We start from the raw sequence: 26,867 nt of genomic DNA, 5'->3' as shown, positions 1-26,867 counted from the left end.
GTGTCTTCAATATTGAACCTGTTCAATATTCTAATTTTCAGAGATACTGAATTTGGGACTTTGATTAGTTGTCAGTTATAATCATCAAAATTAAAAAAAACATTTGAAATACATCAGTCTGTGTGTAATGAATGAATCTATTATACAAGTTTCACTTCTTGAATGGAATTACTGAAATAAATCAACTTTGTCACAATATTCTAATTTTATGACCAGCACCTGATAGATGTAGAAAAAAACTGAAAATCTCATACTGACCTATTTTGCTCACTGCACTTTGACATTCTTTGATATCCTGTGAAACATTCTGACCGGTCATTGTTTACACAGTTCTTAAACTATTATCATACACTGATAATTTCTGTATTATCTGTATCTATTATTTATTTATTATTTTACATATTTATTGATTATATTGATGTATCTAGATTGCATAATACCATACATTGCATCAATGTTCATATTGCTTACTACACATCAATATCGTTGCTACTTCTTTGTCTTGTCTTTGCAGAATGTTGTTTGTGTTTTAATTTAAAATTTAAATTTTAAAAATTGAAATTATAATTTTAATTTTATTTATTTATTGTTTGCACTTTACGTTGTTACACTGTGGACATTGAGCTTCACAATTTCATCGGTCTGTATACTTGTATATGGTTGAGATGACAAAGTTCACTTTGACTTGACTTTGACTAGTCATGTGTACAACAGTATAATGAAATTGTTACCTGCACACATGAATCTATTACACACTGAATGAAATCTATACAAAGATATACATGTGCATATCATATGAATGAGCAACAGCTTTACAGCTGTCAGTATCAGTATCTGTTGAGTAACCTTATGACTTGTAGATGAACACCATTTCTAAATCCACTTGTGAAACTGCTAATGATCATACATCATTTGCCAGAAAGAGGAAGAACAAAAAAAATAAAAAAAGTGACTGTTCTGGATAGTTATGGTCTTTAATAAATATTTCTGCCTGTCTAAGGAAGCGTGTGTTGGACAGAAGGACAGATGGATGGATGGATAGATAAATAAATACATAAATAAATATACATATATTTGGGTCTGAACACACAAGGAGTACAAACCAAGAAAACTAAAAAGAAAGCAAAGTACTGATTTGACTGTCACAGCAAGATATTATGCAGGCATATTACTGTTGGTATAAAAGGAGCCCCCATCGTGTTTCTTGAAACACTTCTACTTAATTTGTTGGCTGAAAGTACTCAGTGTTAGGCTATCAGAGAGAGGATGTGCAGCATTGTTCATAATGGCACTCAGTTTGGTTTTAATTCTCTCCTTCACTACTACCTCCAGTGGGTCAAGAGTGCATCCTATAACTGTGCTTTCATTTTAATTAGTTTGTTGACTCGGTGGGCCACTCCTGAAGTGATGTTACCAGCACAGCACACCACAATGTAGAGAAGAAGAAGAAAAAAAAAGAAAAAAAAAAAATCACACTGGTGCATAGGAGGCAGCTGAAGAGTACACAAAGGGATAATTCTATGCCAGACCAGGGGGTGGCAGGGTGCACTAATCCTCCGTCTTTTTCATAGGCAGACCAACCACGGGAAGCATCGCCTGGACTGAAGGACATCACTTCCATTTCCTGTCCCAATGACATCACTTCCACTGCCCAGCTTTAAAACCGCCATCTTTGCCTGTTATGTTTGTTCTATTGTTGGACTAAAGTCTGTTGAGACCTGCTCTGTGGAACCAACTTTTCAATTTTGGCAGCCTAATTCAGGTCTTCCTGTGTCTGTCCAATCTTTTCACAGATGTTAAAATACAGACAAAGTTCTCCACCTGACTCCTCACCTCTGTGTCATCCCCTTTATCAATGTACCCCATGAGCTCGTATTATATTTGTGTCGGAGGTGTACAAAGTGAAGAGAAAAGAAGACAGGACTGTTCCTTGTGGTGTTCCAGGGTTGCTCACATCCTTATCAGAAACACAGTCCTCGGGTCTCACAAACTGCGGTCTGCCTTACAGTTCATTATCCACGAGTCCACAGGTTCATCCACCTGCATATCTCTGAGCTTACCACTTAACAGGGATGACTGGATGGTATTGAAGGAGCTGGAGAAATCAAAATACATAATCATCATAGTGCTGCCAGCTTTGTCCACATCAGAAGAAGCCTTGTGGAGCAGATAGATAATTGTATCATCCACTCCAATCTTTGTCTGATAGGCATACTGCAGTGGGTCCTAGGGTCTACCACAAGAGGACATATATAGTACAGGACTAGTCTCTCAAAGGACTTCATGATGTGAGACATTAAGCATCACTGCTCAGTAGTTATTAGGTGAAGAGGTGCCTGTCCTCTTTGAAAAAGGAACAATGCAGAATGTTTTCCACAGCAGTGGCACTCTGAAGCCTTAGGGACAGACTGAACAGGTGACAGAAGACATCACACCTTTATTTAGACAAAAGGGGGACAGAGTGCAAGGGTGGCAGAGTTGCTAAGGATTACCCCAATCAGGGTACTTCATATCTTCCTTTTCTGAGATTTATACACAACATCCACAAACTTTAACCTTTTTCTTTCAGATCAAACATTTCACTTTCCACAAAATATGCCATATTATAGATCATCTGATTGAGAATGTATTATCAGATTTTATTTTTCTCATTTCCCCAAGGTGGCAATCATTCTCTGATATGAATGTATTAACCTGTTTATTATGCATGCATACACCACGAAAAAAAAAAATCTTTGTGGTCAATACGCTATACATTTCTCTGATTGTATTTTCCTGGCTCAGCATTTTAAAAAATATGCTGCACTTCACATAATTACATGGTGCTGTACTGGACAGGTGCCATGTCATTATATAAAGTAAGTAATTATGTTAAGTTCTGCTGACATGAGTTAATAAATTAGGTTTATAAGCTAAAGTTTGGAGAACAGTTCAGCACTACCTTGTGCTACTTACCCAACACTGACAGGTAAAAAGACAACGCTACAGTATTTTCCTTCTGGCCTAGCTGCCTTAACCTTTTAGTATTTTGTCTAATACTAAATATTCATGTAGATCCCTAATTAAAGATTACTATTGATTTCATTTTCATCAAGTTCATCTTAAATGCTATCTTTGATAGTCAAATTAATTTGTAATATAAAAAATTCTTCTACCTAAATACAAATAAAACTAATAAAAATAAATCTGAAAAACCGATGCAATATCCTCTATAAGAAGCCTAATTTTGCATGTATATGGCTGAATTGTGTAATGGCAGTATTTCATTTTTTCAATATTACAGCACAAATCAATCCATTTCAAATGATACACTTGTTAGCATTTTAAATGCACTTTACAAATCCAAATACAAATATTGATTTAATGTTTTAGTTTTTAAATAGAATAGACATATTTGTGCCAAATTTATAAAAATTGCTTTTTAAAAGATTTTTTATTTACTTTAGCGGTAATAATGAAGCCAAATAATATAGTAATTAAAATCATTAATAAAGCCAATATATGTTTTTATATACTCTGCAAATGACTGCTCAGTTATTAGCATTAATGAAGACTACAAGCAAATTAAAACTTTTCAGTTCAGTCTGTGCCATTAAATTTACAGCTGTTTAATTTATGTATAAAAAGAGTGTGATGTCTCATAATTTTAGAGATGGTAAGGTTCCATACATCAAAATTTAATACATATTTGAAAAGAAAATCTGCTCAAGATGCTACTAATACTTGCAGTATCAATGAATATATATAAAGAGATGAGTGCACACGTGACATAAATGATAGTGAACATAAAGGAGGCAAGTGATTACACCTAATTAGGAGTGCCTCAGTGCTCTTGGGCAGAAATAAGATACAGTATTAGAAACTGGTGGCACATCTTTACAGTAATGTTACAAAATAATTTTATACTGTGTTTAAAAATCTGGAAAGCTTTAAACAAAGTTATGTATACCATATATTTTATGGCACTTCCAATTTCAGTAAGTCACTTAATTAAGCAAGTTATCTATACAAGTGAAAGAAATAAGTTTTCCTAGGTTGAACTAGAGGGATTTGGTAGTAAAGTTGCTTGTTCTCCTGCCTCACATATGGAAGTAACGGTGGGTCTTGTCATGGAGTGTGGAGTTAACGTACTAATTCTCGCCAAGTTTGTATTTTCTGCATGCATTCTGGTTTTTTTAATACCCTCACACACACACACACACACACCCCACATACAAGCACTTTTAAACTGACTGGTAATATTAAATTGATCTGGTAGGAGTTAGTATGCCCTATGCTGATTATGTGATTTGATGATAAGGCGCTGGAACTCTCTGAACCCTGCATATGAAAAATGTATTAATGAATATACAGGTGCCGGTCATAAAATTAGAATATCATGACAAAGTTGATTTATGAATGTTTGATTTTCATTAGTTGTCAGTTATAATTATCGAAATTAAAAGAAATAAACATTTGAAATACATCAGTCTGTGTGTAATGAATGAATCTAATATACAAGTTGCACTTTTTGAATGGAATTACTGAAATAAATCAACTTTGTCATGATATTCTAATTTTATGACCGGCACCTGTAGTCTAAGAAGAATCTTAGAATTAGAAAAATAATAAAAGAATTATATTTGAACATTAACAATTTATGTGTTTCAGAAACACTTAATGAGGAAAATTTTAGATTTTATGATGATTTACTGTCCATATACTGTAAGTAGGCACCATGTTCCGACATCAACAATTTAGTCAACTTCAGTTACATAACAAAGGATGCCCTGTTATAAACAAATTAAATCTAACTTTGATATTGTCAAAATTATGAATAAGCATTTGTAAGCAGCTTAATATGAATTTAATATTTAGTTGTTTGCCCATTTTAACAGTGGTATGCAACAAACATCCAGTAGAAGTAGTAATTTTACATGAAGTAACTATTAATAGAAATAGGAAGATCTGTCAATATATTGTACCAGGAAGAACTGCTAATGTACCAAAATGGTTACTATGACAAACTGGTAAATAAATGAGTTTATATTTTCCATTCAAATTTGCTGCTTTGTCCATTTCAAATTAAAAACATCTGGAAGCAGATAAAGTAATTTGAATGCCATTTGTTTCAAATATACTTCTGCTGTCCAATGAACACATAAAAATGTGAACTGCAAATTAAAAGTGTCCTTTATTTAACTTTAATATGGAAAAAACTATTAAATGCATTAAATGTTGAAATGGCAAAGGAAAGGTCCATAACTGACTGGTGCTCAGGTTTTATGGATTATAAGAGAGTAATAGGAGTATAAATGTAGAAATAATTGTGATACGACTATGTGCAAAATTCAGGTGAGAAGTTTACAAAGCTATACAAGAGTATGAGAATTATCATTATGTATAAACTTCTAAATACCAAACTGATTTTTTGTTAAACTGCAGAATTTCAGTTCTTACAAGGCTAAAACCAAGATTACTCCAAAACTAAAAACTATGCATAAATATATATCTTCTTATATAATACGGTACCGTGGCTGTCTGTTTGCCTGTCCAGGATTTTAAATTACCTGTAGCTTGCAAACCGTTTGACCTATTGATGTGAAATTTGGTACCCATATACTACCTTACCTATTTCAGGGTGATGATTGACCTCCAAGGTCAAAGATTAGCCCAGGAAGATCAAGGTCAAAAATTAAATAACCTGTAGCCTGAAATTTGGTACACGTATACTACGCTGAAACTCTGCACTACAGCTTTCTATTAAAAACGAAGAGTTTTGGAATTATTATTCTTTCTATTTTTATTTTATTGTAGAAATAACTCTCGGCAGCAGGGCGGCTATGCAACGATGCATATGGGAGTGGAGTATGGTCAAGTCAAGTGTATTCACTGCACGATGTGTAGTACGCCGTTACTGGTATTTAATATAAACGCAGTCTGACTAAACAAAAGGACACACAAAGTTGTGCTTTATCATACAACAAACACTCTGTTTAAATGTTTAAGGTCAACAATGTGTTACTCTGGGCAAGATGATAACTGGAGTCAGACATTCTAATCAACTGGATAAAAGTCAGGTGTGGGTTTGTGGTGCAGTAATAGTTGTGAACCAAGAAATGGACCAAAATACTGATATGAAGGTTTAATAAGCAGCTACTAGAATCACTGAATTGAGGTTATTATTGGCAAAGGAGGTTTCACCAGTTACTGAATCTAAGAGCTCACATAGTTCTTCCATCCTTGACCTTAAAATGTTCTAAACAATAAGCTTTAATTAAAAATAGAATTTATAGGACTGCTAGTAGTTTAATATTTTTTGTATCAACTATTATGATACATAAGGAGCACATAATACATTTGAGGAGACATTTTAATATAGTAATCCAGAAAACTCAAAAGATATTCAGAATCCCCTGCCCTAACTGTGTGCATGCATGTGAACACACACAATAAATGATTCTGTATATAGTGTATAATAATACTCCGCTTATACTGTTTAATGTGTTCATGCAGAATGTATATAAATAGATTAGACAGGTGTTCCAACTGTGTTGCTTTAAATATATAGATATGTATATGCATGCACACAAACACGATTCTGTATATAGTGTATACATATACTCCGCTTATACCGTGTAATGTGTTCAAGCTGAATGTATATAAATAGATTAGACAGGTTTTCCAACTGTGTTGTTTTAAATATAAAGATATGTAGAGTTGTGCATGAAATGTTTGTGAACCCTTTAGAATTATCTATATTTCTGCATAAATATGACCTAAAACATCATCAGATTTTCACTCAAGTCCTAAAAGTAGATAAAGAGAAACCAGTTAAACAAATGAGAAAAAAAATATTATACTTGGTCATTTATTTATTTATTGAGGAAAATGATCGAATATTACATATTTGTGAGGGGCAAAACTATGTGAACCTTTGCTTTCAGTATCTGGTGTGACCCCCCTTTGCAGCAATAACTGCAACTAAATGTTTCCGGTAACTTTTGATCATTCCTGCACACCGGCTTGGAGGAATTTTAGCCCATTCCTCCGTACAGAACAGTTTCAGCTCTGGGATATTGGTGGGTTTCCTCACATTAACTGCTCGCTTCAGGTCTTTCCACAACATTTCAATGGAATTAAGGTCAGGACTTTGACTTGGCCATTCCAAAACATTAACTTTATTCTTCTTTAACCAAGAACGACTTTTGTGGTTAGGGTCATTGTCTTGCTGCAGATTCATTTCATGGACAGATGTCCTGACATTTTCCTTTAGAATTCTCTGATATAATTCAGAATTCATTGTTCCATCAATGAAGGCAAGCCGTCCTGGCCCAGATGCAGCAAAACAGGCCCAAACCATGATAATACCACCACCATGTTTCACAGATGGGATAAGGTTCTTATGTTGGAATGCAGCGTTTTCCTTTCTCCAAACGGAACGCTTTTCATTTAAACCAAAAAGTTCTATTTTGGTCTCATCTCTCCACAAAACATTCTTCCAGTAGCCTTCTGGCTTGTCCACATAATCTTTAGCAAACTGCAGACGAGCAGCAATGTTTTTTTGGAGAGCAGTGGCTTTCTCTTTGCAATCCCTGCCATGCACACCATTGTTGTTCAGTATTCTCCTGATGGTGGACTCATGAACATGAACATTAGCCAATGTGAGAGAGGTCTTCAGTTGCTAAGAAGGTACCCTGGGGTTCTTTGTGACCTTGCCGACTATTACACGCCTTGCTCTTGGAGTGATCTTTGTTGGTCGACCACTCCTGACGTGGGTAACAATGGTCTTGAATTTCCTCCATTTGTACACAATCTGTCTGACTGTGGATTGGTGGAGTCCAAACTCTTTAGAGATGATTATGTAACCTTTTCCAGCCTGATGAGCATCAACAACTCTTTTTCTAAGGTCCTCAGAAATCTTTGTTTGTGCCATGATGCACTTCCATAAACATGTGTTGTGAAGAGCAGACTTTGATAGATCCCTGTTCTTTAAATAACACAGGTTGCCTACTCACACCTGTCATCCCATTGATTGAAAACACCCGACTATAATTTCATCTTCAAGCTAACTGCTAATCCTAGAGGTTCACATACTTTTGCCACTCACAAATATGTAATATTCGATCATTTTCCTCAATAAATAAATGACCAAGTATAATATTTTTTGTCTCATTTGTTTCTCTTTATCTACTTTTAGGACTTAGTGAAAATGTTATGATGTTTTAGGTCATATTTACGCACAAATATAGAAAATTCTAAAGGGTTCACAAACTTTCATGCACAACTGTATAATATGTATATGCGCACACATACACACACACACATAGTATTTTGTTTTAGATGTGGAAAACTGGCGTTTTAGAAAAAAAAAGGATTAGTTTTAGGGAAATATTAAAACAAAAAAAGTGATGATTTCTTTTAATTAAATATAGTCTCTAATGGTGATAAATAACACGTACAAGCAATAGCAGTTTTGTTAATTGTACTCCATTTTTACCAACACTTCAGAGAAACATTTATGTGGTTTCAACTTATAATTAAAAACAATTGACACAATCTTGCTTTTAATTTCACTGCTTGTTTGTTGAGCAAACTCTCCTTCAAATGTGACCAGAAAGCCAAAACGCTGCTTACACGAAAAAATATAAATACTTCAAAAAAAAAAAAAGCCAATTTTCTTTGTTGCCCCTGGCAACTGAAATTCTGACTTAGCAAAACAGTGCAGCCCGAGAGACTCAAAGAATCCCCCAGAATAACCGGTTATATAAAGGATTCAGTTAAATTTTAAAAGCAAACAAGTTTTCAATAAAGCCGTGTGATCAATATCCAGACAAATTAATGGCATTGAATTTTACGACTTAGTTTTAGTATGTAAATGGAAAAAACAAGGACACACTGAATGATGGAAGAAACCTGAAAATGCTGTGTGTGTATATATATATATATATATATATACACACACACATACATACATACACACATATATATATATATATATACACACATACATACATACACACATATATATATATATATATACATACACACACACACACACACATATATATACATACATATAATATAGATGGAAACTGATGCATTGAGACAAAAAAGGTTCACACAAGCACGTACACACATAAAAAAAAATTAAAAATAAAACTCCATTTTCTTTTTGTTAATTAAACAGCAACTCGGCTCAAAAAATTCATCTGCCAACTAAAGAATTCCATAAAACCTTTTCAATCTATATGTTAATGCACCAAATTAAAATTTAATAACTGTGGATATTGAAAAGCAGGCTTGAATTATAGTGAGCAAATCCAGCAAGAACCACCTAAAATTAGAAATTCATGGCAGCATGTGGGCTGCAGCTAAGCTCTTGTACGCTGCAAGATTAAATTTTTGATGAAATCAAAATTGCACTGCACACAGAAGACGAGGTAGTAAATCTGCTAAACTGTGATTTATGGTTTCATTAAACTAAGGGAGAGACTTTCCATCATAGCATGAGGTTCCATAAATTAAACTCCCAGTGCAAATTCTCTTTTCAGACTAGCCATGAAAAGCATTTTCAGTGATGCTACAAATAAAATCTTCAGGGAGAAAGAAAATAGCCTCTTGTGTGAAGAAAAAAAAAATCTTGAAACATTAAATTGTTGCAGTAATTGCTAAAGTCTTAACAATCCAGGATTTTTCCCTTAAAAACATAAATCAAGGCATAAAGGCTGAAGATTTATTAAGCTGTGTGAAAAATGGAACACACAAGATTTTTTTGTGTGTGTGTGTGTGTCAAGCCTTATTTGCTTGATCCATGAATGGTTATTTCTGGAATGGCAATCTACTACAGAGGCGGGTGTAAGGGCCAATAAACTGATTTTTTTTGACAAATCTGTAGGGAAAAAAAATCACTTATTTGGAATTTTGAATTACTCCTTCAGTTCAAATTCTAAAAAAATGAAGTTCTAGCTATCCTGTGGGTAATTATTCTTGTTTAAAAAAAAAAAAACTTGAGAAACATATAACCAACAAAAGGGGACAATAAAGGCAATAATATACAAGTCTTGAAGACAATTATATCGAGTATATTTGCAAATGTATAAGTAATTAATATGGGGAAAGGTAGTTGTAACTAAGTGCTTACTAGAGAAAGCTGTAAGCCAGGAAGGATTTGCTCACTGAAAATTAATGAGGAGTACAAAAACAGAATTGAGATTTGGTTAAATCTTTTGAAGAAACTGATCAATTCTCAAGAAGTGAATTTAAATAGCCAGCAGTAGTGATTTGTCAAAACAGCCATTAATTGATTACAACAGCAACCCTGCAGCTATGGGTCAACACTCCATTAGTTTAAAAACATACATAGCTTTTCATTTCTTCCTTCCCTTTAATTAGTCAGGGATAGAACTTCCGAACACATTTTTTTTTTACTCATTGATTATGCTATAATTAATAGCTTTGCCAAAAAAGTACATTACTAGGAGCCTATTCATAATATGTTAAGCTCAAACTCAAACAGAATGGGGGTGAAATGATACTACTGAAATCAGATATATGGAAAAGCTTAACAATGGCGACAGACTGCTAGGATTATGGGTAACCAAGAACCAAAATGTTCACATTCAAAACACCACTAAGTTATAATTTTTTAAATACAAAATAATGAAAGACTAAGAACCACAGAATCACTGAGTATGCGTTCTCTGGGGACCTTCACATCTAGGAGATGGAGACATAATAGTTGATCCTGAATATAGAATTAAATAATTTTTGTGGCATGGATTGCATTATAAAACATTTTGGCAGCATTCTAAAAATTGGGAAAACATCTGCAAACACATTAAATGTGCAAACTGGAACATGCAACAGAAAAGAGGAAATGTGATTTTCTGTCTGTATATAAATGTTGTAGAAGTAATGCTTTTGTGTACGCAAACTGTGAGCAGTAAGCCAGCCTACCTCTTTATGAATATTACCCAGAGTGCTGTGCAGCTCAACCAGATAGGCGAGTCAATTGAACAGGAATGTAGGCCAGGACGAAGGTCTTGTGATTTTGCTTGGCAGCTGCGTAAGCAAGTTAGCAAAAACATGTATTTTTATTGTAGAGGTGAATGCCTGCTAGAAAATCTGTCTGAGCAGCAGAATGTTAACTAGCATTTTGACAGATAACAGGTGTGCCAATGAGGACAATTAAACAGTAGTGCATTATTTTATTTGCTAAAAAATAAGTTTCTAGAAATACATTATATGGGTAGCTACCAAAACTGTCAAAATTTTTAATACTGCTGTAATATGGATTTTTTGATCATACTGCTCACTCCTATTCACATTTCTAAAAAATGTTAAAAAATTACATTGTGTTGAGTTTCCTTTGGGGGAAAATGTCGTCATCATCAAAAATTCTTCATTATGTTTTCAGCACTTAAACAATATAAATTTAAAATAATATCAATCTATGTCTTAAGATCAAAATTAACAAGGGCATGGAAGTATAGAAGCATAAAACACCAGAAAAAGAAATTGGGTAACACTTTAGAGTTTATATATTGCAAAAAGTCATTTACTCATTTAATCTTAAGTAACAAGACTTTAATTTTGGTTTCCTTTGGTCTTTGTAACACTTAAAAAAACAGCAGAAGGGTTATTCATCTCTGTGCAGTGTGGCATATTGACATGATGATAGAATTACTTGTTAATATGAAGGATTCACTGGTCTTTTACTAAATATGTAATATCAAGAGAAATGTGCCTCAGTTAAGCCACCTCAGACCACATAAAGTGATGTTCTGTTAGTAGGTCACATTGCAGAGATGAATAAACACTTTACTAATGCATTGTAAGTGGTATGATGACCTCAAAAAAGCTTTTGTTAAGGTCTTGCTGCTTAACAGTAAACAAGTAATAGATGTACTTTTGCAGTATATAAACTAAAGTGTTTCCCCAATTTCTTTTTCCAGTGTTTCACACATTCATCCTTCCATGCTTCTGTTAATTTTGAAAGGTTTCATCTAAAACATAGATTCAAATTCTTTTAGTAGGCCACACTGCAGAGATGCATAAAAGTTTACTAATGCTTCATAAGTTGTATGATTACCCAAAAAAGCTTATGTTAAGGTAAACGAGTAATAGATGCATTTTTGCAGGGCCTAAAGTGTTACCAAAATTAGAAAGAAACACTGAAAAAGAACTTTACATGATAAATGATAGAATAATCACTAAGCAATGGAAGGTGTGCTATAAATAGAAAGTATGAACATCTCATTTTCCTCGTGAGGGTCATGGTAGCAGCAGGATGAGCAAGTCAGCCCAGTTTGTAGCTCTTCCAGTGGGATTTCCGAGCCTGCTGAGAGATCTAATCTCTCCAGCATATTCTGGGCCTGCCACAGTGACTCTACCCAGTGGGTCATGTCCAACCAGCTCTGGGGCAGCTAACCCAAGGAGCATTCTTGGCCAAATCACCTCAAATGGCTCCTCTTGACCCAGAAGAGCAGCGACTCTACTCCGAGGCTCTCCCAAACTGGCAAAATAAACAGAGTGCAAACAGGAGAAAAGGCATAGTCAAAACTTTAAACATTAAAAGTTCAAAACCAGGAAATCAAGCTGCATTAGCATCAATAGCGAAATGAGGAGGATAAACCCATAGCAACATGGGGTGCTACCCTAAAGACAGGGCAACAAACAAAGCCAGTAATTAAGAATCAAAACCTAGATCAGAATCAAACTTTAATAACAGATTTGACTTTTAGGGCCAGCAACAACCCCACTCTCCCACCCCCAGTGGTGCAATCAAGAAAACTGATCAAGAAACAACCCAAAAAATTAATCAAAACCCATTCCTATCAAGTAAATTACCAAACAGTCTAAAGACTGAAAGCAACATCTTGAGAATTCCAAACCACAAATCACAGGCTTTTTCTTGGTAAAAAATACTTTTTACTCATGTGATTGAAATCTACTATACAGCCTCATAATCTGTATAATTTCAAAAATAATTTTGATTGTGCAAGTTTTTTTCTACTTTAATGAACTATTGTGATTAGACTCGATGGCTTATTATCCAAATCAGAATCAAAACCTGGGATTATTTTGCAAAAGAAAGTAAAAAACTGTACCATCTCTTCAATACATTAAAACATCAGGTAGACAATGAACTCTGCAATTCTCCTTTAGTGCGCAGACAAATGCTAGATTCAGAATTTTTTAGCTAAGAACAGGTGGGTGTTGTTGGGGACAGAAAATTGTATATCATCTCCTGTGCCAATTTCTGTTATTTTATATATAAAATAGTATCAATTATAAGTAAAATGCTGTCTAAAATCTTCAAATATATATGAAAGATGCTAAAATTAAACACAAGTCTGTGCCTTTCCTTTGCATATTACTGTTCTATGCTTTCACAGTTTTGTATTTTCAGCCAGAAGCATTATTTATATCTTTTTACACTTCCTGTTGATTCAGTTCTTACTTTCTTTTTAACATGGTTTGGAACACTAAGTAGAGTGCAGAATATACACTTTTAACATTTTCAGATATGCTTATTGAAAATAAAGGATGATTTCAAGAACATAAAAATGTAACTTTCTGAAAGTAACACTAATATCAGTCAGTAAAAAATAAAAATAAAAAAATAGCATATATTGAACAATTCAGATTCATTGAGAGACAGAAAAGGCATGAAGAAATTTAATATATACTTGTGCAAAAGTCCTCACTTGATAGTACCAAAAGACTGTACTACTTTAAAAACTTAAGAAATGTTTAAATTGTAGGAAATACTTTAACTTAACTGAAAATCATGAGTTGCTAGTCCAAGTGTTGGCTAAGTAAAAAACATACAGTACTTGACAAAAATAACCAATGCTTTATTCATACCACACCCATAATAATGAGAAGTCAACACAAAAATAGTTGCAATAATGAAATCTGCAATACTTTTAACATTATAGTTTTTTAACATGAAAAAAGAATCTTTTAATATATTTTAAGTGACATGATTTTAATCAAAGTACTGGAAATGTGTGCTTGTCTACTGGAGAAAGGAACCTTCATTCTCACTTAGCCTAACACTTTATTCATCGAGCCAATATCACCAAATCACTAAAAAGAGTATTTTGCCAAATTTCTATATAAATGATGAAAAATTGGTAAAATTAAAAAAATAAAATTAGTTTGAGTACATTGGTCTCTAACCTTCAAACATTTGGTTGAACATCCAACACGATAACCACTTGACCAATGCTGCTTTATTGTCATAACAAATATCAATTAATCAATATGTGTATTCACTAAAAGTATAAAATTAGGAAATGAGAAATTAAAAATTTGACATAACTAAAGTACAGATCCCAAGTGAAAGCTGATGAAATATTGTATTGTCACCTGAGATCAGCAGGCATGCAGTGTTTAAAGGAAATCGGTTCAGTAAAAGTTGGTAAAAAAATTGATTACAAAATTTGACACAGACAAACAGAGCAGGAAAGTCGAATAGAATTGTATAATAATAATAAAGCATTACAATAAACTCAAAGAAAAAGAAAACAGCACTCAACTACCATATATCAGAAAATAAAAAACAAAATATCAGAAAAAATAAATACTTCAAAAGAATAACTTCTAGATCTATGTAAAAAAAAAATGAGAAAAACTACTGAAGCCAAGAGTTTAAAGTACCTTTACCCTAAGATGGAGATCTTAAAATTTTTCAGATCCTAAGTACATGACTACAAAAATGCCATTGATAATATAGTGTTGCATTGAAAATTATTCAACCCCCATTTCAACTTAGGTTTATTTGCAAAATGTACAAAAACTTTCAGCTGTTTGCAACAAACAAATCAAACAAGAATAATTGAAATAGCTCAAAACTACTAATATTACAAGTAGACCTCTGCACATTCAACACAAAATGCCACTTTTAATGACTACTGCAGTCTCAAAATTATTCATCCCCTTCATGACAAGCATCTTTAGTACTTATCAATGCACCATTTTGCTTGCTATGACCTGCTGCCAACCACCTTCTTCAAATCCCACTATGCCACTCTAGAATCTTCCAGGTAGGCTTTTTCTGAAACCAAGGCTTGGTATACTTGGGATCATTGTCCTTTTGGAAGGTCTCAGACGGCATGACGTTTTAACCTATGATTTCTTGATACTTGATCGAATCCTTCTTGCCCTTCACATGATGCAGGTTTCCAGTGCCAGAAGAACCAAAGCAGCCCAGAGCATCGCCAAGCCACTGCCATGCTTCATTGTAGGCACTGAGTTTTTTTCAGCATATTCTTTGGTCCTTCTCCAGACATACTGCTGATCCATACGCCCAAAAAGTTCCACTTTTGTTTCACAGTTCCGCAGAACAGAATCCCAAAACATCTGAGGCTTATTTATATGGTTTTAGACTTTTCTTGTGCTTTTGGGTCAGTAGTGGTGTACGTCCGAGTTCGGGCATGAAGACCTTCAGCGTTTAGTTTTCACCTTACTGTAGAAACTGAAACCACAGTGCCTGCTGCAGATTTTTGGCTACCTGCCACCTCTGAAATCTGGCTAAGCTGTTGATAGCTTCTTCTTTCTACATGTCCAGGTAGTGTAGCCGGTGTTCTTTTAATTTCTTAACTTTTTGGACAATTCTCTTGACTTACCCATATTTCTAACATGCAATTAAACATCACTGTAAACACAACCCCTAGCTAGCCCAGGTATCTGATGTGTTCTATCTCAGGAACATCTGATGCAACTAATGAGGCCCTTGATTAGCTGCATCAGGTGTGTTTGAGACAAAACCTGATTTGCAAATGTATTCTCTTATGGCGGATTCTATTCTCATGGATTGAAGTTGTCATTAAAAAAGTGGCATTTTGTGTTGAATGTGGAGAAACCACTTGTAAAATTTGTGTCGATCTATTTAATTCTTCTTGCTTGATTTGTTTAGTGCAAACAGATGAAAGTTTGTAAATTTTGCCAATAAACTTAATTTGCAATAGGGGTAGAATAATGCAGAGTGCAACTGTACTATTTTAAAACTGAACCAAAGGAATTCAATTTTTAATCACTGCTTCTTTAAGCAAACATATTTTGCACACCTTTTGCAAGCTGATTAAAACATGTGAGATACACAGAATTTATTGATGATATTTAGATACCAAAAAACTAAATTGGATTAAGTTTAAGAATTTGTTTCTTACTTGGTATATAGAGAAGCAATGCTGTAGTTATAATAAAAAATTCTTTACTTTATGTTCCTATACTGAATTTGCTGTCATAAACATTCATTGTCAAAGACATAAAAAGAACCCACAGACAAAAATTCCAAAAGTACATGGAGAATTTAATTTCTATTGCTAACAGTTTTAATTGAAATCTTTAATTGTACAGTTATTCAGTTGGTCGTCACTCTCAAATCAAGAAAATGTTGCACATATCTAACAATGAACATTAAAACTAAAATTACATTAACAGAAAATGAACCTAAAATGTGTGGATAGAATTAAAAAAATGTTAACATATTCTTACCGTATAATCCAAATCCAAGATTCAAGAGCACAAAGCATAATCTGACATCCTCCTCGTAGAAGAAAACCTGTTTATACAAGAGTATTCTTTCACTAGAGAGAAACTACTCACAAATTTATAAATAAAAGTCAAAGCATACACTACTCCACAAACAATTTAAGGTAATGCTATCTGACCAAAAGAAATCTCTCAAATGAAAAAGAACTCATTTTTAAAACGCAAACATGGGAATTCTAACTTCCACATTGCAAAACCAAAAACACAGCAACTCATAAAAGCATGATTATTCACATTTTATATTCTTTGATCAGAAATTCTAAAATGTAACAATTATAAATAATTAAAATTTTCATAAGTTACTTTGTTTTTAATTTGATTGACATTTATTTGATTAACAAAAGAAAACTTCTTTACTCCAGTCACTCCATGACTGTTTTATAAAACACTTCAGAAAGAAATGCACAATCTCTCATTCATGTAAGTAAATAGACCTTTTGCTGTGGCACTCCAAACTGTGGTCAGGTACATCCTGTTTGCTTTAATTATCCTTGAGATGTTTCCAGAGCATGTTCACCTGTAGTCGATTAGAGTTGACTGAATATCATTATAAATGCACACACCTTTATATACAAGTTCCCACAACTCAAACAGCACGTCTGTTCAAAAACCAAGCCATGAAGTCCAAGGAACTCTCTGTACATTTACGTGATCAAATTGTATTGAGGAATAATCAGGGCAAGGGTATAAAACCATTTCTAATGTTTTAACTGTTCCCAGGAGCACAATAGTCTCAATAAGTCCCACAGTTGGCCGTCAAACCTAAATGAGAAACTGGGGAAGAAGGCTCTTAGTCAGGGAGGTGACCAAGAACCCAAAGAATACTCTAATAGAGCTTCAGAAGTCCTCTGTTTAAATGACATAAACTACTCGAGGAAAAGGCATAAAAAAGCCTGCTTGGAATTTACCAAAAGGCACTCAAAGGACCCAGAATTTTTTGGGTCTTTGGAGTGGGCGATTCTCTGCTCTGATGAGACATAAAAATTGAACTCTTTGGGCACAACTCCAAGTACTATGTCTGACGAAGATCAGTCACTGCTCATCACCAGCCTAATACTATCCCCACAGAGAAGCATGGCGATGGCAGCATCACACTATGAGGGTACACCTCCAGTGTTAATTTTGTTGATAAAAGCCAAGACAAAAAACACTCCTCAACAGCATTTTTTTCTATGATGAAAATGGAATAAAAACTAAAAAAAAAAATGCACTTTTAATAATGAAAACTAAGATGAAGGCTTTTAAAATCATTGCTGACAAGAACTAAACAAAACTGGACAATGAGCGGTATGAAGCTCTTTGCAAATCTCTATTACATATGACACGGTCCAACAAGTAATGAGCATGAATGCAGTGATGCATTGTTAATAACTTACAGTATATACACACATGTAATTGGATAACACTAGTTGGGGTGTCATCAGGCAATTATCATGCCAGCCAAAATCCTGCTCCACTCTGCTCAACAAAAAAAAAGCCAATTCACAGACGCACATAAGATTTTGTTATTGCCAGTTTTATCCCTTTACAAGTTACTTAAGAAGCAGATTTCTGCAGCTTTGAGGGCATAATCCGATGTGCTCAGCAGCCTCAGATGTGACATGCAACTGTTTAGTTTGTAGTGTCATGCATTTGTTACAACAGACGAAATGCTGGGGTGATAAATTGTATTTAATAATGTGTTGTACACAGTCCTCATAAAGGAACTGAAGCTTTGCATTTGTTCTGTGGTTGTAATGAGCAAATCTACACATGTTCAGCCACACATCCATCCATTTTGTGAAACCACCTCAAGCACACGCACTTACACTTACAGTAGCAGTGACAACAACAGTCATAGCAATTAAAAATCGAGGCAAGTTTCAAATGAAGTGGCTATTTGGCTTGTCTGCATCATTAATGAAATTAGCTGCTCAGCTGGTTAATACTAACAAAAAATGTATTTAGGATTTCAGTGCTAGAAGTGTCTCTCCCAATTAGTGTGATATGTACATGTACAGTACAGCAAAACCGTATTGTTTCATATGAATCTGCAAACACTAAATTTGAGGTATTGGTTTTTTGAGGGCAAACTAATGTTTATGAGCATAATCTCTAAAATTTGAAGAATACAGTAAAAACACTTATGTCCTATATTAGGATCGTACTTTAGTGAATGTAAAGCAGTGTCACAGTTACGATTAACGGACTACAGGGAATTGTGAATTTGCACATAGGCTAAGCAATAACAACCTGATAACTCATGTGACACTTTGGAAACAGCACAGCAAAGGCTCTTTTACAGGAGTTCTGAAATATTGCATTAATGTAAAAAAATGGACTCATCCATTAAATGCTACTCTTTAAGGAGTTTTTTTTAACAAGCTAATCATGTAAATATAAATCTTGCAAATGTTGCAAACCTAACAGAGTAATCTGCCAAACCTGATTTTAAAAGTATTTTATGATTAAAAACAGCTTTTAAGGGTTTATTTAAATGTAAGTATACAAAATTGTGGAATTCACTAATTTAACAGTACATATATAATGTTTGAAATTTTATTTTTAGTATTACTTTAACCAGTATTTTTCAGTTGCTGGAGAAAAAGATATCAGAATAAATCTAAAATGTGCATATGGTCACATAAATCAGATAGTCCATGATGGTCTCACTCTTTCTAAACCCTGTGCTGAAATGAAATGTGTGCTGCTTGGTCCATCCTTTTTTGGTAAAAATCTTACAACAGCATAACCAAAGAATGCTGAAGGCCAGAAAACTGTGGTGTCAGACCAGAGCTTCCTTTATCTAACCAAGATCTTTAGGAGTAAATCCTTTCTACGCCTACTCTTCATTATGTGTAAAAATAATCACTACATGTGGTCTGGCTCGTTAGTATAATACTTTACAAGTACAGTGTATTCGATTTTGACTGTATAACTAATTTACTTTTATTTGTTTTATTTTTTTTAATTTTTATTTTTTATTAATTTTATTACAATCGATACAAAGCAATCAAGTTTTTACAAAAGGAAGAATTTAGTTAAGAACAGATCGATCCCCACCCTGAGAGAGAGAGCAAGCCAAAGCGTAAAATTTAAGGCTTGTAAAATACCTAAATTAATAAATTCTCTGTGCTTTATAAACTTATTTTAAAATATTACTGATTAGATCCTGCCATGTTTTGAAAAAGTCTGTACGGATCCTCTAACTGAGTATTTGATTTTTTCCAATTTCAAATAATATAACACATCGTTTCCCACTGACTTAAAAGAGGAGAGTTTGGGTTCTTCCAGTTTATCAGAATAAGTCTGCGTGCCAACAGTGTAGTGAATGCAATCACAATTTGTTTGTCCTTCTCCACTTTAAACCCTCTGGAAGAACCCCAAACACAGCTGTTAATGGGTTAGGAGGGATTGTGAGTCCAAGGCTGTCTGAGAGGTAATTAAAATGTTTGTCCAGAATAATGTTAATTTGGTGCAGGCCCAGAACATGTGACCCAGTGAGGCTGGGGCTTGGTTGCAACGTTCGCAGGTTGGATCATGCCCTGGAAACATTTTGAGAGTTTTAGTCGAGACAGATGTGCTCGATATATAATTTTGAGTTGTATAATTGTATGCTTTGCGCAAATGGAGCTAGAGTGAATTCTCTGCATTGCTACTTTCCACTCCTTTTCTGATATATTAATTGAGAGATCTTTTCCCAGTGTCCTCTTGGATCTTTGAAAGGAAGGGATTGTAAAATGATTTTATATATTGTAGAGATGGAGTCTAATCCTTGAAATTGAGCAATATTTTTCCAGCGTGGATGAGGGTGCAAGATGAGGAAAATCTGGAAGGTTCTGTTTAACAAAGTTCCTGATTTGAAGATAGTGAAAGAAATGTGTAGCTGGAATGTTAAATTTGGAATGTAATTGTTCATAGGATGCAAAGGCGTTGTCTATATAAAGATCTCTAAGCAAGTTAATTCCAAATTTTTCCAGATATTAAAACTGCATATGTTTGTGAAGGTTGAAAGAGGTGGTTCTCTTGCAGGGTGCCACAGATAGAAGCTTCTCCGTCTTAAAATGCTTTCTACATTGGTTCCAGATTCTAAGTGAGTGGAGCACAATTGGGTTATTAGTGTATTGCCGATAACGTGTGTTTATTGGAGCACAGAGCAAGGAATACAAAGAAGTACTGCAGGATTTTACTTCTATTGCGGTCCAAGCCTGTGTATGTTCTTCTATTTGTGTCCAGGTTCTTATCGCCTGTATATTTGCCCAGTAATAAAACTGGAAGTTAGGTAGAGCCATGCCGCCTTCTGCCTTTTGTCTTTGTAGGGTCGCTCTTTTGATGCGTGGATGTTTTGAATTCCAAATAAATGAGGTTATTGTTGAATCTAATTGCTTAAAGAATGATTTATTAATGTATATTGGGATGTTTTGAAATAAAAAGGAGCTTAGGAAGAATATTCATCTTAACAGTGTTAATTCTTCCAGCTAGTGTGAGATGAAGGGTTGACCATCTATGCAAGTCTTGTTTAATTTTTTCCATGCAGACGCGAAATTTTGTTGATAAGAGCTTTATGTTTACTTGTGATGTTTACCCCTAGGTATTTAAACTGTTCTGCAATGATAAAAGGTAGGGTGTCTAATCTAATATTATATGCTTGAGAATTCACTGGAAAGAGTACACTTTTATTCAGATTAATTCTGAGACCAGAGATCTTTTGAAATTCTGTGAGTGCTGCTAAGACTGCAGGCACAGAATTTTCTGGGTCCGAAAAAACAGTACCATATCATCTGCATATAATGAGATTTTCTGTTCCAGTCCTTCTCTGCTAATCCCCTTTATCTGATCAGTATTTCGACAATGTATTGCCAGTGGTTCAATGGCAATGCAAACAGCAGCGTGACAAGGGCATCCTTGTCTAGTGCCACGTTCTAGTTTAAAGTAGTCTGAGCAAATGTTATTGATGCAAACTGAAGCTTCTGGGTTAGTATACAGTAATTTAATCCATGCACAAATGTTCGGGCCAAACCCAAACTTCTCCAATATAGTAAAAAGGTATTTCCATTCAATCATGTCGAATGCTTTTTCTGCATCCAATGATAATAATATTTCTGGGGTGTTTGATTTAGTTGGTGAGTATATTACATTAAACAGGCGTCGAAGATTTGAAGATAAGTGTGGCCCCTAATAAATCCAGTTTGGTCTTGTGATATTACGAGGGGAGCACTTTCTCCATCCTTCTAGCTATGATTTTAGAGAGTATTTTAACGTCGTTATTCAGAAGTGAAATTGGTCTGTATGATGCACATTGTAATAAGTCCTTATTTTGTTTTGGAAAGACAGTGATTAGTGCTTGGCGAAAGGTTTGTGGAAGAATTGGTTATCTCTGGCTTCTGTAAATGTTGCTAATAGGAGAGGAAGCTAGCTGAGCGGAGAATTTCTTGTAAAACTCTGCAGGGTAGCCATCAGGGCCTGCTGCTTTTCCACCTTGGAGTGACTTTATAGCATCTAGTAATTCTGATAATCCAGAGGTTTATCAAGTTCCTCCACACTAAAAGCGTCTATTTGTGGTATCTGTAATGTATCCAGAAATGCATTAGATTGTATATTGTCTTCTTTAAACTCAGTAGTATATAGGGATTTATAGTAGTCTCTGAAAGTGTGCATTATATTTTTGTGTTCGATGATTTTATCTCCGTTCGTGTTAGTGATTACGAGATTGCGTTATGCATTCTTGCTTGTGAATTTGTTGAGCTAAAAGCTTATTAGCTTTCTCTCCATGTTCATAGTAATGATGTCTGGATTTGTAAATTAGTTGTTCAGTTTCTTTAGTTGTCAAGAGGTTTAATTCTGAATGTAGAGCCTGCCTCCTCTATGTAGAGTCTCGCTTGGTAGTCTGGCATGTTCTTCATCTATTTTAGTAATTTCGCTTTTATCTCTGCTACTTTCTTCGCTTCGGATTTATTTCTGTGGGAAAGATATGAGATAATCTGTCCTCTTAAGAAGGCCTTAAGAGTTTCCCAGAGTATTCCTGCAGAGATCTCAGGGGATGTATTTGTCTCTAGAAAGAATTTGATTTGTTTGGATATAAATTCAGTACAATTCTCGTCAGCTAATAGAAGCGGGTTGAGGCCATCTGCGGGTGAGTGTATGGGGCTTAGTAATTTCAGCTCCAAGCTCATAGGTGCATGGTCCGAAATAACAATAGCATCGTATTTACAAGATTTAATCTTAGGCAAGAAGTTATTATCTATAAAGAAGTAATCAATCCTTGAGTAGCAATGATGTACTGGTGAGTAGAAAGAATATGTTCTTGAATTTGGGTTTAAAAACCTCCAGGGATCTGATAAGTTGTGATCAGTTATAAACTTTGTAATTATCTTTGCGGTGTTAGTTGCGTTCCCCTGTGGAGGAAGTCCTATCTAAAAGTGGATTTAAACACAATTAAAGTCCCCAGCCATTATAACTTTATGAGTGTTCAGATTGGGAATGGATGCAAATAAATTTTGTATAAATTCCTTATCATCAACATTAGGTGCATAAACATTTATCAAAATCATTTTACAGTTAGATAAGTCTCCCATGACCATTACATATCTCCCTTCAGGATCCAATACTACATCTGATGCTACAAATGGTACTGTTCTATGTATGAGAATTCCCACCCTCTAGTTTTCTTTGTAAAACTAGAATGGAACATTTGGCCAGTCCAGTCTTTTGCAGCGGAACTGATCCTTGCTTAGTAAGTGGGTTTCCTGTAAAAATACTATTTTAGCATTTAGACCTGTTAGGTGAGAAAGTACTTTCTTTCTCTTTAATTCGTGATTCAGGCCTTTAACATTCCAGCTTACGAAGTTAACTGTCCCATCATGGAGACACTGATTCTGAGTTTTTGATGTCATTTTATAGTCTTAACTGGAAGTGAGATAGTTTAGGTCTTAATTTCCTATTTCCTATTAGTTGTTGCCATGCAGCTTATTATTACGTTGATAGTTATAATTATAAAGATTGAGATGATAGATTAGGTATAGATCAAGCCTGCTCTCTTTCTCTCCCCTTAACCCCCACCCTCCCTTTTGCCTCCCCAAGTGAGGCTAAAACCCACTTCACGCAGTCCCAGTCCTCTGACATACCCAGAGACAGAGCACGTCCAAAGCACAAAAAGCCCCATGCAGTGGCGCTTTAGGGTTAAAAGATAGAGATATCTGTTACCAATATAGTCTTTAAAAGAGAAAAAAAAAAAAATTTGCACTTAAAATATATATATAGTCTTCAGCAATTTTAGTGCATTAAGATGATACACCCAGATAATAAACCCAGGTGATGGTGTTAAAGATGTGTCCAAAATAAGCATAACAAGTCTTAATGCAGTAATAGCAATAACAGTAAACCAAGGGTATGATATTGAACAGTCTCATTTAGGGTACAGATGAAATAATTAGAAAAGAAAAAGAGAAAAAAAAGGAGGAAAAGTAATTAAGCACAATAAAACATAAACAGATAGCCCTAGTAATACTAAGTAATAATAAGAATATATGAGAATATATGCTGATAAAAACCCGTATTTTAAAACAATAGATCAGACAGTAGATTATTAATCCTAGCTTTATCATTTACCGCCATGACTCACTATTATGTATCAGAATAGTCCCGGGATCAGCTTTCTTAATTCATTTTCTGCTTCTTCCTTGCTAGCGAAGACATAGAAATGACCTGCCATTCCACTTTCAGTTTTGCGGATACAGGAGGCTGTATTTGACACTGGCTTGCCGTAGCAGCTGTTTAATATTATAGAAGGCTGCGTTTAATAGCTGTTGCTGGAGAGAAGTCAGGAAGATACGAATGTGGTTATTTTCATATATAATATCTTCCTTGTTTCTGAGGAGTGCCATCACCTCTAGCTTAAATGATAATCGTTCAAAACGAACTATAAAAGATCTTGGTCGGGTCTGACGGTGTTTGATCAGCGCTGTAAGCGCTGCTATCTCAGATTCTGCTTTAAAGTCACCCCCGATTATTTTAGAAAAAAGTTCAGCTGCAAATTTCACAGGGTTTGAACTTTCTCGATTCTCCAGCAGACCTTCAATTCTGACATTATACCTTCTACTCCCATCTTCTAAAGCAGCCAGTCTGTCTCCAAGTTTTTCTCAGAGTTTTTGCATTCGAACTGACATTTACTGCTCTTTCCTCGGCACTGGCAGCTAAATGTTCGGCCATTTCAATCCGATTCGTGAATGTCTCCTTAAGATGCTCCAATTGATCAGTAAGCGTGCTCAGTTTAACCGAGTTTTCCTGAATGCGCTCTTCAATTTTACCCAGCACCTGTCGAAGCTCAAGTTGCACCTCTTGACGCAGCCTTTCATTTGCCTGTTGGAATTCCTGTCGCAGCCTTTCATTTGCCTGTTGGAATTCCTGTCACAGCCATTCATTGGCCTGTTTCAATTCCTGTTTCAGTCTCTCAAGTGCCTTTGCCATTGCTTTCTCATTAGCCTTCTCGCTTTTATTTATATCTTGCATGAGCTCAGCAAGCAACACCTTCAGTTCAGATAGTTCAATTGTGCCTTCTTGTACCATAGATGAAGCAGCAGACTTTGCTGAATCCGGTGTCCCTGCTGCTCCAGGCTCGCGTAATTGCGTAATTGAAGCTGCGGACTTCCCGGCCCTTTCCAGTTTCAGGTAATCTTCTCCAGTCGGCGAGCTATCCACATCTGCACTCACGATCGCACCTTCGCTTCCCTTTTCGCTCTCAGCCGGCGACGATGTAGCAGGTCTGTGTCCGATAGGCCGTATCTTGAACTGGGGCTTGATGATCGTAGCTTGGATGTAGCTTTAGTTTTCGATTCTTTCGAACCCCCCTTCTTGTTGGCCATGTTTATATGTGCTTATATACTGTAGCAGTCCCTCTCGGGTTGAATAAATACAGGATATCTCAGAATAATAAGCAAATAATATGAAAAACAACACCACTGCTAGCGGAGCTCCACTTCAGACGTCCATTTCTCGCATCGGACGAGACCAAAACTAATCTACTTTTAGTCAACTAAACCTTTTAGTCAATCTCAACCTAAAATTTATTTTTTGTTGACTAAAACCAACAATAACTAAAATGTAACTAAAAGCACAAGGCAATTTAGTCAGAAGACTACACCTAAATCAATATCTATTGTCAAAATTAACACTGTACATCTTAAGGGCAGGTATAGGAAGACTAGTCAGAATTTAGGAAATGATGAAGGAACTCTCTGTGTTTGGTGGAATTCAAGAAAACTTGCTCCAGTGGGCATGCAACCCCAGACCGCAACCCCAACTTTGGCAACGGTTTGTCTTTTAGCACAATGACCCGACTGGCTTCAGGAAAAGTCCATGACTGTCCTTGATTGGCCTAGACAAAGCCCAGACTTAAACTCCATACAAAATCTATGAAATTGGTAGTTTCCAGATTTTTTCCTTCTAATCTAATAGAGTTTAAGAAGATCTGCCAGGAAGAATGTGATTTACTGCCTAAATCCAGGTGTGCAAAAGCTTGCAGAGACTTACCCAAGTAGATTCCGAGCTGTAATTGCTACCAAAAAGGCTTCTACAAAAGTACTGAATTAATGATGTGAATTACTTATATGAATGAGAGATTTCAGTGTTTCACTTTTAATAACTCTGCAAGCCTTTCTCAAAACAATCTTTCATTTTGTCATTATAAGTTATTGAGCATAGATTGATGGGAAATCAGTTGCTTGCCAATGATCATAAAAGCTAAAATGACAATAAAGTAGCTGCTCAAGTCTTTTGCACCTGTGTCTACTGTTTAAAAATGTATACATTTGAAAAAATTACTACTGCTTCCTTTTAAAACAACTTGTGGAAATAACTGGACTTTAATATAAAATTTTAAAATTCCTATAAAAGATAAACATTATTTTGCCATTCTTAACAGCACAGTGACTTAAGAAATGCACACCAATTAACAGCAGGAAAAAGCAGAAAAAATAGAATGTGCATCAAATGCAGCCATCTTTAGAGGGAGTAGGAAAACTTGAACACTGTGTCTGAGTAAGACTGCGAATGCTTCAACCCTGACAACCAATCATTACATATTTCAAACTACCTAGTTAATAACTGATCACACCCTAAACTTACAAATAATGGGTTACGATAATTTTTACTTTTTTCATTTGTGTAAGCATTTAACAAGTTCACTAATCACAACTCTCATTTTATCTGATTATGCAATGGTAAGTAGTGAAATTTAAATCCAACAATTCCAATATTGACAAACCTTAGTATTTAAATCCAAGAAACAAACAAAAAACAAAAATCAGAAAATGAAAAAAAAATAAATTTTACCCATTTTAGACAAC

The 26,867-nt window shown here is 34.9% G+C and overlaps 1 protein-coding gene across 4 annotated transcripts in view; it reads right to left on the bottom strand.

Moving 5' to 3' along the window:
* Positions 1–26,867, bottom strand: part of znf618 (zinc finger protein 618) — a 154,042-nt gene that overhangs the window by 76,067 nt on the left and 51,108 nt on the right. For all 4 annotated transcript variants that reach the window (XM_039762734.1, XM_039762733.1, XM_039762735.1 and 1 more), the window contains one exon: positions 16,489–16,555. The gene's annotated coding sequence lies outside the window, so the exon portion shown is untranslated. The remainder of the gene's footprint in view (positions 1–16,488; positions 16,556–26,867) is intronic.

The sequence above is a fragment of the Polypterus senegalus genome, chromosome 9, assembly GCF_016835505.1.
Source record: "Polypterus senegalus isolate Bchr_013 chromosome 9, ASM1683550v1, whole genome shotgun sequence".
Taxonomy (NCBI): domain Eukaryota; kingdom Metazoa; phylum Chordata; class Cladistia; order Polypteriformes; family Polypteridae; genus Polypterus; species Polypterus senegalus.
This window is presented reverse-complemented; position numbering and strand designations above follow the sequence as displayed.